This window comes from Passer domesticus, chromosome 3, assembly GCF_036417665.1.
Source record: "Passer domesticus isolate bPasDom1 chromosome 3, bPasDom1.hap1, whole genome shotgun sequence".
Classification (NCBI taxonomy): domain Eukaryota; kingdom Metazoa; phylum Chordata; class Aves; order Passeriformes; family Passeridae; genus Passer; species Passer domesticus.
In genome coordinates, this window is record NC_087476.1 from 101,571,856 (window position 1) to 101,590,591 (window position 18,736).

The window sequence follows — 18,736 nt, forward strand, 5'->3', positions numbered from 1 at the left end:
CCTACTTCTCTTTGCTGCATCTCCTTAGAGAAACCCCTCAGAGGCAGCACATCCAAAACCTAAAGACAATGCTTTCCCAGCCACTGGTTCACACAAAACTACGCCAGGCCCAGTACAAAACTGGTGGCACACATATGGCCCACTGCTCAATGCAAAACATATAGAGGTGGTTTCTACAGAACCTCATCTCAGTTTCTCTGTCTCTAGGTAATGAGCCAAAAGCACAGAGGGCCCTGGAGCCATAAATCATGGCTGGCAATGATCCAAGGGGAATCAATAAACTAATTGAAGAAGTTGAACTCATGTCAACGGTGTTTGGCTGGTGACAATAAAGTAAATACCATTCTTATAAAAACAAGACTACAGACTCCAAGACATAAGACATAACCATTCTGCTCTACTCAGTGCTTGGTAACAGCTCATCTGGAATATTCCTTGTGGTGGTCTGGCTTTCATCCCTGCAGATGGAGAAAGGCAAGAAAAAAGCAGCAGAAATGACTAGTGGTCTAGAAAATACGACTTGTGAAGGAAGATTGAAGGAACTGGGGTCTCAGGCTGAAGGAAAAGAATATTTTAAAAGTCAGGAAGTTATTTTATGTCCTTAAATATATATAATGTTGCTTACAAAGGAAATAAATAAGCTATTTCCCATATTCACAATGAAAAATGGTAGGCTTAATTTACTGCAAAGTATAAACATTAAGGAAAACATTACAATATTAAGGGTTGCAAGGTGGAGCCTTTGGTTTCCCTAAGGCTGCAGGTCTTTGAAACACGAGTCTGTCAGGAAAGGATGAAATACACATCATTCAGGTGATGGATTGTCTGGTCAATCCAATTGGCTGGACACCAGTGGATTGACTGGTCTCAGAAATCACTTTACAGCCTTTATTTCTAGGAGCCCATAAAGCTATTCAGCTTAAGCTAATATCTGATAGCAGATTTCAGCCAGCCCTTTTGGCCAGGTATCTCCAGTTAAAGAGACAGGATAATTTACAATAAACAGTTTTTTATAATACTGGTTTGTAGTACTATTTTCCTTGAAAACTACATAGATGAGACTATAAATCCAGATTGTAGCTCCTATTTTATTTGCACCTGGTTTAAATTTCATTTATGCGTTAGACTTTTGGTAACTTTGTCCATTTTTACCATTACAGATCTGCTTGTAAATCCTTATATAACTTGAAAACCTTGACTGAACTCAAATAAGCATGGTACATCTGAGCAGATTTTTTAGTCAAACAAAAAGTGTTGCCCCACTGTTCACACACATCTGATTGTTTATGTGTGTGCTGAAGAGCACAGACTCCACCACTGATTCCCTAGGGATTCCACTGAAGTCCTTTCTCCAATGAGAAAATCTTGTTTTCCATTATTCAACCCATTATTGATACACGAATTATCTTCCTTCTAACCCTTTGGCAATTTAATTCTTTTTGAAAAGCTTCAAAGGAATCCAACACACAGAGTGACTTTTCTCTACACAGTATGAGACCTTTCCCAACGTGCCACACTCATCTCTCTGACTACTAGTCTTAGTCTGTGCCATGACCCTGAGTGGAAGTCAGGATTGCTGATCTGTTTCCTGGATTAAACATTAGTCACATCCATCATCTTCCATTCCTGTGGCATCACAGCTGAGGTATCATTCCTAGATAGATTACATATCCAAGCAGTAGCTTCATGACTCAATATCTGAGTTACAGCTATATTCAGAAACCTGGTCTGAGTAGCTTCTGGCCCTGCTAACCAGACATTACTCCTATCAGCACTTCTGAAGTCTCCTTTACTCATTCTTTAGTTTTAGGAAGTCTTTTTGCCATAAAGGAAGGCTAAAGTCCAACACAATGAGCACCACAACTTTCCTGCTAACCTTATTGCCAGGGCCCACTAACTGTCTTGCTTGCTCATTTTACACCTCAATATTGAGTTTCTCCCACAGACTCCTGGCTGGTTTGTTTGGGTAAAATACATCACGCTGGGTTTGACAGCTCAAGAGAAGTGAGTCTGGAAAGTAGTGAGACTGGAAATGCATTCCCAGTAGGTACAGACACACAAAGCACTCCAAGTACTGAAATCCCTGCCTTTACCCTCCTTTGGTTCCTCCTCTAGGCATCCTGTCATAAAGTGTGAATAATTCCAAGCTGCTTTGCCCATAATGTGTCCTAGAGCTCAAGGCAGGGACCTCCACAGATCAAAAGGAGGACTGGAGAGCTGCTTCCAGTGATGCTCTGTGATGGGTTTAGAGTCTGGACATTGGGGCTGAAATCCTCTGGGGGCAGCCCCAGGAGGAGATTGGAGAAGTTCCTCCCGCCTTCCTTGGGGATCCTTGATTTGCATTCCCACTTGCCCTTGGGCCTCTGTGATCCTCAGGCTTCTGGAGATGGATCTTTGGTGGTCTGATGGTCCTAGGAGCACCTGGGCAGGGTGTTGTACATCCCCCACCCTCTGTGCTCCTCTCGGGTTGTGCAAATGAGCTTTCATTACATAATCTAACCATTTCCTGCTTCTGATGTGTTTAGAAACATTTCATATTAGCTTTTGCCTCCGGTGACTTGCTCTTGAAAATCTTTTATCTGGTCCAACCTTTTTATGTTTTCATGTGTACCTTGACAGACATCATCTTTATCCCTTGCTTGAAGTAACCTTTTCTCTATTTTTTTCCTGTAAACTTCTGTTAGCTTCTGCTGGTTAACCAAACTGACAAATCTGCCTTATCAGGGGTCTTTCAGAGTTTTTATTCATTTGAGAGATGCATTTACTCTCAATTTCTAAAATGGTGTCCTTAAAGAACCTCAGGATTCCAATAGACATATTATCCCCAGTTCCTTTTTAATTCCTTATCAAACAGCATCTTCATTTTTTCATAAATCTGTTCAAAAAATACAGAATAAGTCAATTTTGTGGGGTTTGTGTATGTGTTTGTCTGTTTTGTTCCTGCCAAAAGGCTGGATTTAATACATTACAAGCCCTTGTGAGGGGTTCTATGTAAATAGTTACCCACTGAGCCACATGCCCTGCTGTGTCTTTGCTGCATGTCCTCTAAGGTCATGGATACAGCATGACTTTAATCACTTTAATTAGTTGTGACACCACTGAAGAGGATGGTCTCCCCTTTTCTCCCTGCTGCTGCTCCTTCCCCTCTGGATCAGGAAACAGAATTCAATAAAACTATGTGACACTTACAAGTTCCATTTGAAGCCTGCTGCCTTTCACTTTGGGAACTGCGTGTAAAGCAGGGAGTTCAGCTGAGTAAAGCTCCAGCTCAGCTTCCTTTCAGGTTTGGCTGGGGCTAAAAGTGCTGCCAAGAGCAAAACTTCAACAATTTGTCTTGGGCTCAGCTCTTATCCGGTTTCTTGTCCCAGCTTACTGCAGCCCCATTGGTAAACATGCCCTTTGCCTCGTCACTTGCCATGCCTGAGCAGGAGAGCCTTTACTTGGCTCCTGAAAAAGCCAGTGTAAACATAGAGGAGGTGTATCAGGAAGAAGTTCACCACCTGTTGGAGGAGCAGCCTTTTGCACTCTTCTGCAGTTCTAGGAGAAAGGCTTTGGCCTCTGCAGCTGGTAAAATTTTTGCAAAGAGGAGGAGATTAAAAACATCATGCTTCTTACCACCTTTGCCAAAAGCACTTGAAAACAACTTCAAAGAACATCCCCCCTCCACGCTCAGAGCGCAAAACATCCTTTTGTAGGGAGTCAAACCAGACCACTGAAATGGGGGAGAGACATCTTCTTTGATCATTTGGTGCTCAGACAAACTCGTGGGTAACAGTTTCTAGGTTAATTAAATGTTGCTTTGTACTGACAAACCAAGCTTGTGCTAAAACCTCAGAATTTGTTTGTGTGGCTGAAAGCTTGCACTCCCTCATAGTCACGGCATAAACCACAAACCTTCCAGCCTAGTAACATGCAAACATAATAGCAAACAGCAAGATACAAGACCTGACCTCTTGGCTTGAGTAGTGGCTTTGGGGAATGAGCTTCCCACGTCAGGATCTGGTTATCTTCTCAAAATCCATTTCTTTTCTTTCAGGAAAAAAGCAAAGTTTTTATAAACTTTCCCATTTTTGTTTTCTTTTTCTTTTTTTCTTTTTTTTTCAACTGCTCCCTGATCAGACTGGCTCAGTTAACTTGCTTTCTCTGCAAAAAGGAAGAAATGGGGAGGAAGGAGAAAACGTCTTGCCTACTCCTTTTATGATTAGGGGTAAGAGGAATGAGCATGTTATAGATGGATGGCCCTGGTTGCTCTGTGAGTTTCCTCTGCTTTCCCATGTCTGTACATAAAGTCTTGCAAAGGTGAGTGATAGCACAAAAATCCCACTGTGATGGGAGAAGCATTATTTCCACATGCTGCTACTTATCTGCTACTTATCATAGCCTATCTGAAATAGCTTCTGTCATAGCAGAAAAATTAAAGCAGAAGTTCAGCAGTTTCTTGGGCAGCTCTTCTTTACCTGTACTCTGTTCTGGGTAGTTCTTCCAAAGATTTCAAAAGACTTTCAGCTACAGGAAAGAACAGAGCTCAAAACTACCCTGTGGTGCTGTGGATGTCAAGCCCCTGGTGACAAGATCAGCTGTGATTCCTACCTCTGGAAAAGTGTTTCTTTCTACAGGGACACCACAGACAGCACCAGATGCTGCAATGCAAACACTAGCTAATTTTGGACATCATCTCCAGAACAGATCTAAACAGCCAGGTATCTGTATTTGCTGGCAAATGGACATCAGGGTCCTAATTTCTAATTTGTGTATATATGGTGGAACACATGCAAAGTAACCTAGTAAATGCAGGGTAGTCACAGAATTGCCAACTACGCTGTACAAAAATCACACATCAGGCTCTTTCTTTATATAAAGGCATTGATTTTAAAATAATTACATTTTAAAAGTACCCATGGCTTTTTTGCTTGTTTGAACCCTTTAATAGAAAACAAATAACAATTTCAAGCTTCTCTCTTGCTCATGACAGCTAGAATCTGAATTACTACTTTGAATCAATTCTGGGATTGTCCTGTGTTTGCTGGGCTGTGGGCGTCAGGCTCTGAGACCCTCTGGTAGCATGATAATTACAGTAAAATGCCTTGGTTCCACAGAGCACACCCTTGGCAGTGGAAGGGCAGATCTGTTTGTGAATTTCTTTCTAAATAGCTGTTGGATTTAATTCTCTTCTGCTTCAGTTATTTACATTCAGGCAATGTGTGCCTCTCCAGGGATGGGCTCAAGCCTCTCCCACCAGCACAGATAGTCTGGCTTTCAGCCTGACCAGCAAGGGCCATGGGAAAACCCTGAGAGGGGTTTGGCCCCGCTACAACACAAGATTTCTGTTGTCTTTACACTTGGGAAGGTGCAAAGAGCTGACAGAGCAGCTTTCACACGGGACCTTTTCTGACAGGGCCACTCTGTTTTAAAGCATCTGGGTGCTTTGGGACACTTCTGAGCTGGCATTTGCAGAGACAAGAACTGCAAGTCAGCTTTTAATTCAGTGTGTGGGGAATGAAAGCTTGCCAATGCTGTGACCACCATGTGTGTTGGTAATTTTTACCATAAAGCTGATAAAGGTAAAATGTGGGCTGTGAGCATGTGGCCAACCTCAAAAACCAGCACTCAGTTACAAAACACCTGTGCCCTGCCTCTCAGAGGTTTCTATCAGGGCATTTTTATTCCAAGGTAGTAATTTTAAGTATCTTTCACATGGTCAGGACCCTTGGGCAGAGGCAGTACAAATGCAGCTCTCCAGAGCACAGAAGAAGAGACCAGCATAGAGGAAGCATAACTCAAGGCCAGCAGAGCTCCAGTCTGTGTTCCCAGAATTATTCTTGCTTTTCATCCAAAACTGGAGTGCAATGTGTAAGCAGACCTGCCCTCTGCCCCGAAAGCACTCTCATCCCTCAGCTACAGGCTCTTTCTTGCTGATATTCTCTGATGTGGGTTTGAACATCCTCCAGCTGAGAAAAGCTTAAAAGGCATGTGTCACATTTCCTGAGCACGTGTTCAAACCACCAGTATAAAATTTAAGCATTACCACCAATGCCATTTTTTTTTTCTGCTTTTGAAGGATGCAAAGAACTGGTTTGGTTCTGAAAGGCAATACATTAGCACCAAGCCTCAAAAGAAGACCCAGGTTTGGGTGACCACAGCCTGGAGGAAGGGACTGGGTCTTAGCCTTTCTCAATATGTCTCTTGAAGGCAGAGGGTAGAGGCACCCTAACGATAGTATGCCTGGTTTTCAATCCTCTTTAAAGGGTGCCAAACCTCATCTGTCTCCTGTATCAAAAGCATGAGCTTCAGGTTCTGGTTTCCATGTCAGCAGCCCTGCAGTCCCACAGCACACTCAGGACTCCAGAGACAGTTGTGCAGGCAGGGAATGGTGGACCAAGGATCCACTTTCAGCTTCTCAGCTTCACAGAGCAAGACCTTGATGGCTTGCCTCTGGCATCCAATGCAGACTAAAGCTTGGCTTTGAATTTTGGAAATATTGCCTCTTGCTGCTAGGGAATCATAATAGAGCATTTAAAAGGAAATAAAGAGTGATTTACAGCCTTCAAAATTATGCAATTGAAATTTAACAGAAATTATGCTTCTGGTGTCAGATACCACATGATTATAACACCACCAGAAAAATACATGTTAAATGAAATTTTTGCATTTTAATAGATTGCTATTGCATAGCAAAATTCTGATTAGTTTTCTTTTTAATAAATCGCCTAAGAATTTTCCACACAGATTGAAGAGGCTAACCTCACCTAGCAGTCATGAAAGAGAAAGCATGTTTTTAATGCAAAGCAGTCTTGTCTAAAGATTTACTTTCAGAACACTGTTTTTGTAGGAAAAAAAAAGTACCTTTGCTAAGAAAACCTTATGTATTGTCATTCTAAATATAAATCTGATTTCTGAAGGAATACTGCGTAATCTGCTCTTATCTTCAGGATGAAATAATATTTTTCTTTCAGCACAAAACAATACTAATCCCTTTCATGGTCCAAGATAAAACAATCGTCTTGCCCACTGCAGACAGAAAGAACTTTTCTAAACCAACATTAGAACAATTATTTTTTTTATTTCAGGAAAAATTTCAGAATCATGTTGCTCTTTAAACTGAGTACTTGATGATATTAAAGGAAGAAAATATAACAGATGAATGGTTATCTTGTCATAATCAAAGTGTGCTTTATTCTCTGAGTATAACATTGCATCCAAATAACTCTTCAGATTCCCTGAGCAAGGCAGCAAACCAGTCAGGGCTGGTTTCAAAAAATTCAAGTGTATTCACCAAACAGGTCACCATGGGACTGGGATCATGCTGTGAAGATGGTAAAATCTATGCTTTATTAAAAATTTCTGTGCAACTGTTAATAGCAGGACCTCTCTTGCTTTTTTAATTTTTCTGGAGCTGATGGCTGCAGGCTTTTCAGCAAGCAGGGTGAGGATAAAGTTGTAAGTCTGGTGGGAGAAGCAGAAATGTCCATCAACATCCCTTCAGGTGTTGCACTGAGCCAGGCACACTTGGATCCAGAATCTCCAAGTCTGCCTTTCCACGAGGGATGGCCTTCCTCATACTAGAGAATGAGGAACAGGCTGATCTCACACCTTCCTTCAGCACCAGCCAGAGCCTGTGTCAGTTTGTCTGTGAGGGACACTGCACTTCGTTCACAGGATGTTTTGTCCTTAGAAATATTTCACAACTAAGAAAGGAGAAAAAGTATTCATGCCATAAGCTCTGTCTGCAAACTCTCTCCCACTTCTTGGCAGTGGAATTTATTAGTGGTGCTTTGGCACCATCATGCTCTCCCAGGATGAAAAGATCAGTTGTTTTAGTTGTTTCCAATTAATACAAAATTTTAAATAAATTTTCCACATAAATTAGATTTTTACACTCTTCAGTAGTGCCAGATGGACAGAGCCATCTGTCAGAGATTAACACTCACTAAAGGACAGCTAGTATTAAAAAACATAACAATAATGTAACATTCCAAAAAATTTTTGCTTTTACATTGGTTGAACAAACAATTGCATGTAAAGCTGCTCTTATTTTTAAAGATAATCATTTGTGAATACTTGTATAATACTTTACTGAATTTGAAACAAGAGATTGTTGGATGATTAACCCATTTTTACAGCTTGGGGACATTTCTGAGGGTATCTGATCTGGGGTGAAGCTGCATGAAAAAACTGGAGAACTAGAAACTGTACAGCCATCATAAAACCATAGGCAAGTCATGGATTGCTGCAGGAAAGACTGAAGCCCTGAATAGAGTATCTTTTCCTTCAAGTTGAGAAGAAGAACCTGGATAAAAGCTAGCAAAAGCATTGTTTAAATGTTGGGCATTGCCATTACCCCAGGCTCCCTCCTGGAGTTCTTGTTTGTATTTTTCTCCTCGCTGTTCCACCACCAGCCAAAGATTTGCACCAGGGGATCACAAGTCCAAGCCTTGCATCCACCCCCCTTGGCACAAAGGGCTGAGGGGGAGGCCCTTTGGCTGTCACAGCCCACTCTGGGGCCACACTCCTTGGGCCACTGCTCCCCCAGGGCTCCCCTGGCAGCCTCAGCCCATTTGCCAGCCCTGCCGCGGTGCCTGGAGCCCTGCAGGAGCTCCCACCCCGCAGGGCAGCTGCAGCCAGCAGTAGGAATGTGATCCCCTGTGAAAGGCAAAGGCAGAAGGTAAATCCCCAGCTTTCCAAAAGCTCAGCCTGCCCTTTCAGTGTTAGCAGCCCAGGGTAAGATCTTCCTGGCACCAGCTTGCTGAAGAGGTTTGGCTCGTTAGGTGCAGAGGCTTGTGTAGTCTCTGCACGGTGTTACACTTTAAGGACACTGGAGATGGGACTTGCTGAACCAGGTTGTCCTTTCCTTCCCATGTTTCTATCACTTAAATCTATCAATATCAAATTATTTTTTTTTTGTTTTTTGTTTTTGTTTTTGTTTCCACTGGAGGGGTCAACATGTGATTGGACAGCTGACAGAGCTGCTATCAAAAGACTGAGATTTCAGGGTGCTAAAAAAAGAGAAAGTTAACTAAACTTATTTTAAAATATCATTTCAATAGACTAAACAATTTCAAACTGGTTGCATCTAAAGAAACTCCTCATAGGCATTTTCACTACTAGCAGAAGCTACCAGAGGTTTGGCTGGGGTTACCTGAGAATTTGGGGTGGGTGACCAAGGTCCCACAAAACTGATCAAGGGCAAATGGGGAGATGAATTTAATAGAGGAGGGACAGAGAAGCAAGACAACTGCAGACCAGTTGGCTGAACTTTAGTACCCATAAAAACACTGTAAGAACAAACCAGGCTACTTGCAAATACATGAAAGGTGCCAAGCAGATGAGTGATGGCAGAGATTAAGGAGGAACTAACATTTCAAACCTTTGCAGGTTCCTTCTGTGAGAGGATAAAAATGGAAACTGTCATTCTGCATAAGCAATAGATGTGCTTTGACTACAGTAAAGCTTTAGCATTTTCTTACATGAGGTGTTATAGGGGGAGCCTTTATGACACCATCATAAGGACAGTTCAGAGCTGGTTAGAAAGCTTCTTTCTAAGAGCCACTGCCAGTAAATTTCTTGTCAAAATAGAAGGGGGCATTAAGCATGGATTTCACTGAAGCCAGTCTATGGTATTACACTCTACCTTCATTAATGGATACTGAGCTCCTGAAATACTATTGATAAATTTGAAAATGATGGATAGGGTAGAAGGACTTCTAGTATACAGGAGACAGCCTAGGAATTCTAAGTGATCTAGCCAAACTGGAGAAAGTAGCTGAAAAAACAGAAGGCAGTTTGATAAGGACAAGAAGAAGTGCAAACCTGACATAGGTTTCTAGAAGAGCAGACATTTAACAAGGAAACACTGGCTATACAGTTGTTCTGTTGAATTTAGGTGTCAGTGTCTGTGTCACAGCGACTTGTTGCTAAGGAAGGGCGAGCATCATCCTGGGTCACACCGTGCAGCGGTGACATATGTGAAAATTTGGAGTTATACTCCCCCACACTTGGCACCAGTCTGGTCTCAGCACAAATGAGTCATTTTGGATGCTCCAGTTTGAGGAAGTGTTGACCAGCAGTCTGCAGGAAAGCAGTAAGAGCAACTAGTCATGGTGTAGAAAAGGAGGGAGAGAATTGGGGCTGTCCCTGACAGGAAAGAGAAAAATGAGAATAGACACAATAAGGTTTTCACAATCAAAACCAGCAGCTGGAAAGGAGGTGGAAATGTTTAGCAAGTCTGCTGGGATAGGAAAGCAAATAGGATTAAATTGCAGAAAAGAAAGCTGAACCCAAATGCCTCCCAGAAATGGCAGCAAAGCCCTGGCAGAACCATGCTGGGGGCTGGGGGTCACCACACCAAACAATTTCCACAAACACAGTGGGGAATCCTCTGCCATAAGCAATTTAAGCTTGGGCAACCTGAATGGCAGATGGGTGGTGGACCTCCCAAATGTCACACAATGTCACACTGCTATCTCTCCAATTGCCTGCAAGGGCAGCAAGGCTGGTGAAGGGTCTGGAACACAAGTCCTGTGAAGAACAGCTGAGGGAGCTAGGGTTGTTCAGCCTGGAAAAAAGAAGGCTCAGGGGGGACCTTATCGCTCTCCACAGCTGCCTGACAAGAGGTTGTAGTCAGGTGGGGTCAGTCTCTTCTCCCAGGTGACCAGAGACAGAATGAGAGGACACAGTCTTAAGCTGCACCAGGGGAAGTTTGCTCTGGACATCAGAAAAAATTCCTCACTGAAAGAGTGACTGGGCATTGGAATGGGCTGCCCAGGGAGGTGGTGGAGTCCCCGTCCCTGGAGATGTTTAAAAAAAGACTGGATGTGGCACTCAGTGCCATGGTTTAGTTGACAAGGTGGTGCTAGGTCATAGGTGGGACTTGATGATCTCAAAGGTCTTTTCCAACCTAGTTAATTCTGTGATTCTGTGTAAAGACCCAGACAGACTAGAGGTCTCTAACGTTTTTTTGCTATCAAAAGGAAGTCAAGTAGCTTGGTTTCTGTTATAAAGATGAGGAATCTCAGGCACAGACCCTTGCTTGGATGAAAGTTCAACATCAAGCACAGAGCTCGTCAAGAAGGCCAGTGCACTCTCATACAGAACATGCAACCCGATCACCAGGGATCTGGCAGAGCAATTGCCCAGCTTTGGATAAAATGATCAATATTAGAATCAGGGCTTATTTTTGTGTCAATGTCATGTTGCTCAGGGAAATATTCAAGAAGAACATGGAGTTTTGTTTATAGAACAGTTTAGAAAAAGTTTAATTCCTTTCATGAGGTGTACATAAAAGAAAGTTGGAAGATTTCATTGCCTTTCATTTATATGTAAAATCGATGTACCCCTCTTGCTCTTTAAGAGGGTCTTTTCCCCCACAGTACATTTCATCCTAGAATTACATGTTGCAGGTGGTGAGGTATTTGTCTGCCATGCCAAAAGAAAGAGGGCAGCTAAAACAACACGTAATTCTTCTGATCTATTGATGATGGGAGGGCTGAAGAAGCTTTGACATACTCTGAAAAATCTCAGGAGGGACAAAACAGAGAGCTACTCCTAAAACATTGTTACAAAGCATTTTGAAAGCTCAGGATGAAAAATACCCCATGGCAGTGACTGTACCAGTAGCAGTACCTGACTGTGCTGTATCAGTGACACCGAGCCCAGCACGTCAAGGGTTACAGCTATCCCACATCACATCTGGACACTGTGCCCAGTATTACCCCACAGTCAAGAAGGACATTAAAAAAACTGGGGCAGCCCAGCAGGTTTGGGGGGTAGGGGGTAAGTGCCCCAAGATGATTATAGGATTGGAGACCTTGCCACATGAAGAAGTGCTGAAGGGATTGGGTTCATTCAGCCAGGGGAATTCCATTCCTGCCTTCCAGTATTAGATACTGAGAGATGATGAAGGCACTCTCTTCACGAGGGTTCACTGTGATGGGCAGTTAAGTCATTTCAGGGCAAATTTCGTCTCCAGGCACAAAAACTTCTCCTATGAGATCAGCTAAAGGCTGGGACAGGCTGCCTGGAGGTGTGGTGATGTTTCCCTCGATGGAACAGGCAGGGCTTTGTTTGGCAATGCCCCAGATCATCTAAGGCCCTGCTTTCCACTCACATGGGTCCAACCACGCTTGCTGGCCCTGGTCAAGCCTTCCCCCTCAGTTTTTGTTTCTTTCAGCACAGCAAGATGCTGGAGAGCCCAAGACACACTGTCTCTTACCTTTCCTCCTGTGAGGGTACAGCTCTACACTAGCAATAGCCAGCACCCAAAGGGCATCTTTAGCATCCTGTCAGCTACACCCATGCAAAAACAATATAAACACAGACACAGCAGCTGCAGTGCCCATTTCAGCACACACCTTCCTGCTCCTGGACAGACAGCAACACCAGGGCTGGGTCTGCATTCCTTGTACGGACTAGTGATGGCACACTCCAGCACATCAGGAGCTGCCAGGGCCCAGATGCTCTCCAGTGATAAAAACAAGCCAGCACGGAAAGAGAAAAAAAAAATTTCAATATTTCTTCACTGTTGCAGTTAGAGACAGTTGGGGGGGAAAGAAATAGATGTTCTATTTTTTCTTTTCTATTTTTGTCTTTTCCAGTGTGACTTTTTAGACCCTCACCTTCTGACTTCATTCTGGAATGCTGCTTAAGTATAAATTAAGCTGGATCTGGTCTGAGATTTCTCTCTCAGATAAAGATGTGGTTAGCTAAAAAACTCTAGTCATGGAAAAACTCATATGTCAAGAAAATCAAGATGTGTTTTAAAAAAGTTTAAAAAACCAAGCAGCTTAACTCCTATTTCTATTTTTAGTGAACAGAATAATCTTATAAAATTAACTGAAGATCAGATAAACAAAATTTCTGCTTAGGGCTAGACAGCATGGACATTTATCTCCAGATACAATTTGAGTGCATCTTCTTCTCTGCTTTTGTTCCACTGCATGGGCTGCCAGCACCCTCGTCCCACAGACTCTCCCCAGGTTACAACAGCTGAGACCTCCCTCACCACTTTCTTGAGCAGTTCCAAGTTTCCTTAAGAATGTGAAGTTTGATTCATCTCCCATTGACTTCAGTGAGAGCTCAGTCAGATGCAGAGGTATTTTTTCAAGCTTTGAAAAAAATAAATATCTGTGCAGAGGTAGGATGCTCAAAGAGACACTGCTCAGTGGGTGTCCCCCATCTCCATGGGGGGAAGCCTGCACTTGCCAGGCTACACCAAACACACAGACCAGGTCTTGGGGTGCAAGGGTGGGAGATGCCAGAGGATCCAGCTCGGGCAGGGCAACAGCTCCAGCTGTCCCTGTGAGCCCATGCTGCCAAAATTCATCAAACCTTGGCCACCACCTTTTACAGCAGCAGGAGCACGTGTCCAACTTTCCAACTGCGGTGCCACTTGTAGCAGAGCTCGGGAGAAATCCTTCCCTCACGCAGCTCGGAATCCAGGCAGCCACGTTGTCTTGAACGGAAGAACGCCCTTCCTGAAACACCCCAGAGGACAGTAACTTGTGCAGGACTCACAAACATGGACTGGTTCCAGGAGAGCAGGAAGGGCCCAGAGGCACAGCGGGAGCTGCCCCATTGCTTCTCTTGGAGTGTTTGGTTAGGAGCTTTGTCACCTGAAACACTTGCACATAACAGATGCTGTTACCATTTTCCCTGTAGTTTGTGACAGAGGTAACTCAGCAGGTGACGATCTCCAAACTAACTCAGAAATAAGGATTTGCATTTAAAACACAGAGGCTGTTGGAAAAGGGGCTTTTGGATGTGGGCACGAAGCTCGGGACAAGCTAGAAAAGGCGAGGCTGTGTCTGACATGTGCACACGACAGCAGCTGCCGCGGCTGCGGTCGGTGCTCCCACACTGACACCTAGCGCCAGCAGGCCCTGCCCGGCCCCGATCTGCCCGGCCCTGCCCTGCTCTGCCCTGCCCGGCCCGGCCCTGCCCTGCTCTGCTCTGCCCGGCCCGGCTCTACCCGGCCCGGCCCGGCTCTGCTCTGCTCTGCCCGGCCCGGCCCCGCCCGGCCCGGCCCTTCGCACCCACACACACTCGGGGTGCCTTTTGCTTTGTTTTGTCTTGGGGAGTTGTTTGGTTCCTGCGCTTTGGATTAGTTTTTTTTTTCCTTTAAATTAACATGAGACTGCTCGTGTAGTCTCCATAAAGTAGATTTACAGCTGCCATAGCATACCTGTTTTCCACTTAAATGGAATTCTTTGCCCCCATCAGCGCAGTGCTTTGAAGGTGACTTGGAAATAATGCATCCCGTTGCCCTGCTCCTCGTCTGATGGATGCAACGCTGAGCCCATTCCAGAGCTATGTGCTTACATACAACCACCAAGTCAGTTTATTTCAGAACAGCTTGAAAGCAGCATTTGGTTACATCGCAGCTCTGCAAACACAAAACCATTCCTTACAATGCAGAAATGTGCTTTCTCCCTGAAAGCAGCTGTGAGGCCAGACTGCATTTCCAGACCACCCATTTACAGCAGATATCTTACTGACAGATTCTTTGTAACACCAGCTCTTTGGACTGCGATCATAAAGAAAAATAAATTTTACCAGTAAAAAATATGCATGAGTTCAATACTTATTCATCATAGCTGAGCTTAAGAGCTTGCTCTTCAAAATCTTCGTAATGGCTCTGGAGACAAACGAAAAGTAGTTGAAGTCTCAGCCAACAAATCCCAGGGGATGGTTTTCCCTACCTGCCCACACATCAGGAGCCCAGCCAAGCCTCTGTGGCCCAGGCACTAAGATGCCAACTCTCCACTTTCTGCTGCAAGAGTTGAGCAGAAAAATAAACACCTTTTACCAAAAAAGGGACTCCATAGCACTGCAGTTTTCAGTCTTGTAAAGCTATAGTCATAGGCTCAGGAAAGTAATTTCTCACTTTTTAAAAACTCACTAGAGGAAAAAATAAATCAGAGAAGTTCAGGTTTGCAGAGTTCTTAGTTTGATGTTTAACACAATGTTTTATTCTTTCTGCCATTTAGGTCTTTGTCATATACAGAACAGATATTAGATCACTCAAGTCTAAAGTTTCATTACTGGCTTCACTCACTGCAGAATTTGAGGTCCTGGCTAATTCTCTTAATGAAACTTAAACACAAGTACTAGAACTAGAATATATTTTTGTTCGACATTAATACTAAAATAATTTGGGCTCCACAAGCTTTGAAAAGGTAGCTCAAAGTGTTTATATCAATCAAAATGACAGGATTGAGAAAGTTATTTTGATTATCTTCTCTTAAATCCACTAAGAACCAAACACATCACCTTAAAAAGCAGAGCGGTATGGAGGTCCATCCATCACCTTTGCAAAAAGGCAGAGATGCCTCTATTTACCTTCATAACTTAAGGATTTCAGCATAGGATTCTCAACTCTGAATGTCAACAAACTGAGCTCCAACTGACAAGACACTCCAGCATGTCTTCTCTTTGAAGCAGCAGTAGCAGGCTGCCCACCAGTGCACCTGACTGACAGCTGCACTGGACAGTGCTTGGCAGCACGTCAGCTCCCAACAGGATAACACAACAGTAGCTGGCATCAAACTTGAAAAGCAACTGTTTTCTTCCCCATCTTCTCCTCATTTCTCTGCCCTTTCCAAAGGGATCCAGCCAACACACCCTCCTGCAACTTGCAAGAAAACAAACTGCCATAACTGCTTCCTTAATTTGGATATATCAGTACCACAGCATTTTCATTCCTGGGGCATAAGCAATGGGAGAGATGCCTCAGACCCCAGCAGTAGGGAATGCATGTACTAAATAAACACCAGAAAAGACATGAAGAAACAAACACTGAGTTTTCAGTTAATCCTGGTGTAAAATAATCCCCAAATGACATCAGGTATCTGGAAGTTGTCTGTAGGGACAAATTGTTTTCAGAATTAGGCAAAATCAAATAACAAAAAAAAAAAAAAAAATGAAACAAACTTTAGAAACAATAGATTGTGCATTACTGAGAGAATAAAGTAATTTCACCCCTACAGACTAATTCCAAGTCATGTTTTGCAATTATCTATTGAAAAGGCCATCTGGCTACACTGTGGATCCTAACCCAAAACAGCTCTGACATGCACTGGACCCCCAAATTTGCACTTGGTCACACTAAAGATCTTTTCAAGGCTAACTTTCAGGAAATTTTACCACTGAAGTAGGAAGGCAAAGGGATTTTAAACATTTCTCCAGAAAAACAACAGTTCTGGCATTTTTTTGAGAGTGGATCAGATGTTAGTTAGCACAATTCAGCCTGAGGAAATAGCAACTGCAAATCATGGTGATCATTTCAGAGCCAAGTTTCCTTTGATGCAGAGCTTTTTGGTTTTTGCTGAGGGAATAAATGGAAAATTAGAAACAGGAAATGGAAAAACCCTACAGGTACAGAAACAACAAGCTAAAGTACTGTGAGACTGTGTGCAGGTGTCAGACACACTCCTCTCCCTCCTCCCATTTCACTACTTGACATGTCAATTCAAAATTCCCAACTAAACCCTAAAGGAATATGCAAAACTCCTCAGACACAGCAACAAGCCCCTGACTGGGAACCAGTGAGAGCAAGAGATGTCTAAAACAGTGAGGGCAAACTCAACATTTCTAAGGACTCTGAGAAAGAAGAACTGCACTGGAGTAGAAGTCCAGCTTAAATGAGAGCACTGGATCAAAGCCACTCAAGTAGTGACCTTTAAAATAAACAAATACATCCAAACTGTCATTGTAACTCCACAAAGGCTGAGTTGGAGCAGCTAGACCCAACTCACTCCATGCCACACGGGTTTCAAAGCAGGAGGTGGCTCCCAATGTCCACAGAGGCATTCTCTGCCCTGCAGAACAAGGCTGTTTCTGCCTCTGCTTCCTCCTGCTTCTGCTGACCTAAACACAAAGCAGTGGAAGACCTATTGTGCCACTTCAGTGTGAAAAGCATTGATCTGAAGAACTATGAACTCAGTAGATAGTACTTGAAAAAAACGTTTCGGGCGGTATTTAAGGGAAACAAAATACATAAAGCTCCTTTGTAAACATGAGAACAGAAAAACAGAGGAGTATTTTAATCAACATTTTCACACAGTGAACATTTCTCTAAAATGCCAAGAAATTTAAATGGGAATCATGTCCCTGGCTAGATTTCCTGCACCAAGAGTGGTGAAAGCTCAGGCATCCTATGTATAGCAGAAACCTCCAGGAAAGTGAACAGGACTTAATATTCAGTATTGTCTAAACCAGACACTTCTTCTCCCAACATGCTATATACAAATGTATATTTAAATTAGAATAAAATGTGTGGTAAAGCTAAAATAATGAATTAACAGTCTTGAGTGAAGATTTTTCAGAAGATTCTGCTTTTCCTCCTGACATATCTTAAACACACCAGGAAACAGAGCACTGAAATCAACTCCTTCAAGCCCACCAAAAGGGAAAAAAAAATCTGAGTTCTTTTGAAATCAGGTATTTCCTGTTTAAAAAAAAAAGGCAAGCTTTTACAAGGGCTTTTTTAGTTACAACAGGTTTCACAAAGCTTTAAATTTCTCTCTGAGTGGATTTCTGAACTATCATTGCTGGTTATTACTAGTAGGCACAGAAATTCCCATTTTAATTAGAAACTTTATTTTGAAATACATTGTACAATTTACATGTGAAGTGCTTTCAATATAAGATATTTAATAACATTATGCTGAGCAAAATGGCTGACCAATTTCCTCAAAGCTCTTCCAGTTCTGGGCTTTTTCCATTAAAACTATCTTACAGAACTAAGATGCAACTTAGGCATTTGTATTCAGGAGCTGATTATTATGTTTACCTTAGGGAGAAAATATACTTAACTGTTCCAATTAACTGTATGTTTCAATAATGATGTTAAGCATTTGGCATAAGACTGAAAGAAACCCAAGCCCTAATTAAACTTGTATTCACCAAGGATTTTTTTTAAAAAAACGTCATGATCAAACTACTTTTTTCATAAGGCACAGTCAGACAAGTATTTACAAAGACTGGCTACCAATTCCATTTTACCTGCACAGCTCTCTTGCTGGTCTGTCAACAGTAATCTGAAAGTTGTTTTCCCTGTCTGCTGCTGAGACTTTCCAAGAACAAGGCAGAGCAGTAAGGCAACTTAAAGAACAGGCATGCACAGGAGTTTGGCATTTGGGATGGATTTTGAACATCTGCAAAGTAGTTCATTTTATAAATGGAGCATTCACCTGCCATTATTAAAATGGTGGCCAACTGTGACAAGATAAATAGAAGTGATGCAAGCAGAGGGTATTTTAATAGGAATTAACAAGATGTCTGGTGTGCTTTCAGCCAAGACTTTCCATGCAGCAATTCCCACAACTTTCAGAGATAATCTAAATTTAATTCTGAAATTCCCCTCTGCCACTTAGTAAAGCTGAATGTACCAGGAGGTTTCTTGATAGCAGGTGAAATATCAAGGAATGAAATCTCCATTTAGATAATGAGCCAATACTGCATCCTACTTTGCATTTCTTATTAGAACAAAAGGAAGTCTTTGGGAATGACAACTAAAATAATTACATCATTATTTTGGCTGCAAAAAAGTTCAAGAACTTTTAACATAGGATGTTTGAAAAACATGAATCAATTCTACTCACAGTCAAAGAATAAAAAGTAAAAATGGGGGAAAAAAAGAGAACCTTACCTTCCCCTTCCAAATAACCTCTGAGGAATAATTGCTTGAGATTAGCACTGTATGGCTTCTGTGGCCTATAAATGCCGGATAGATACTCTAAGA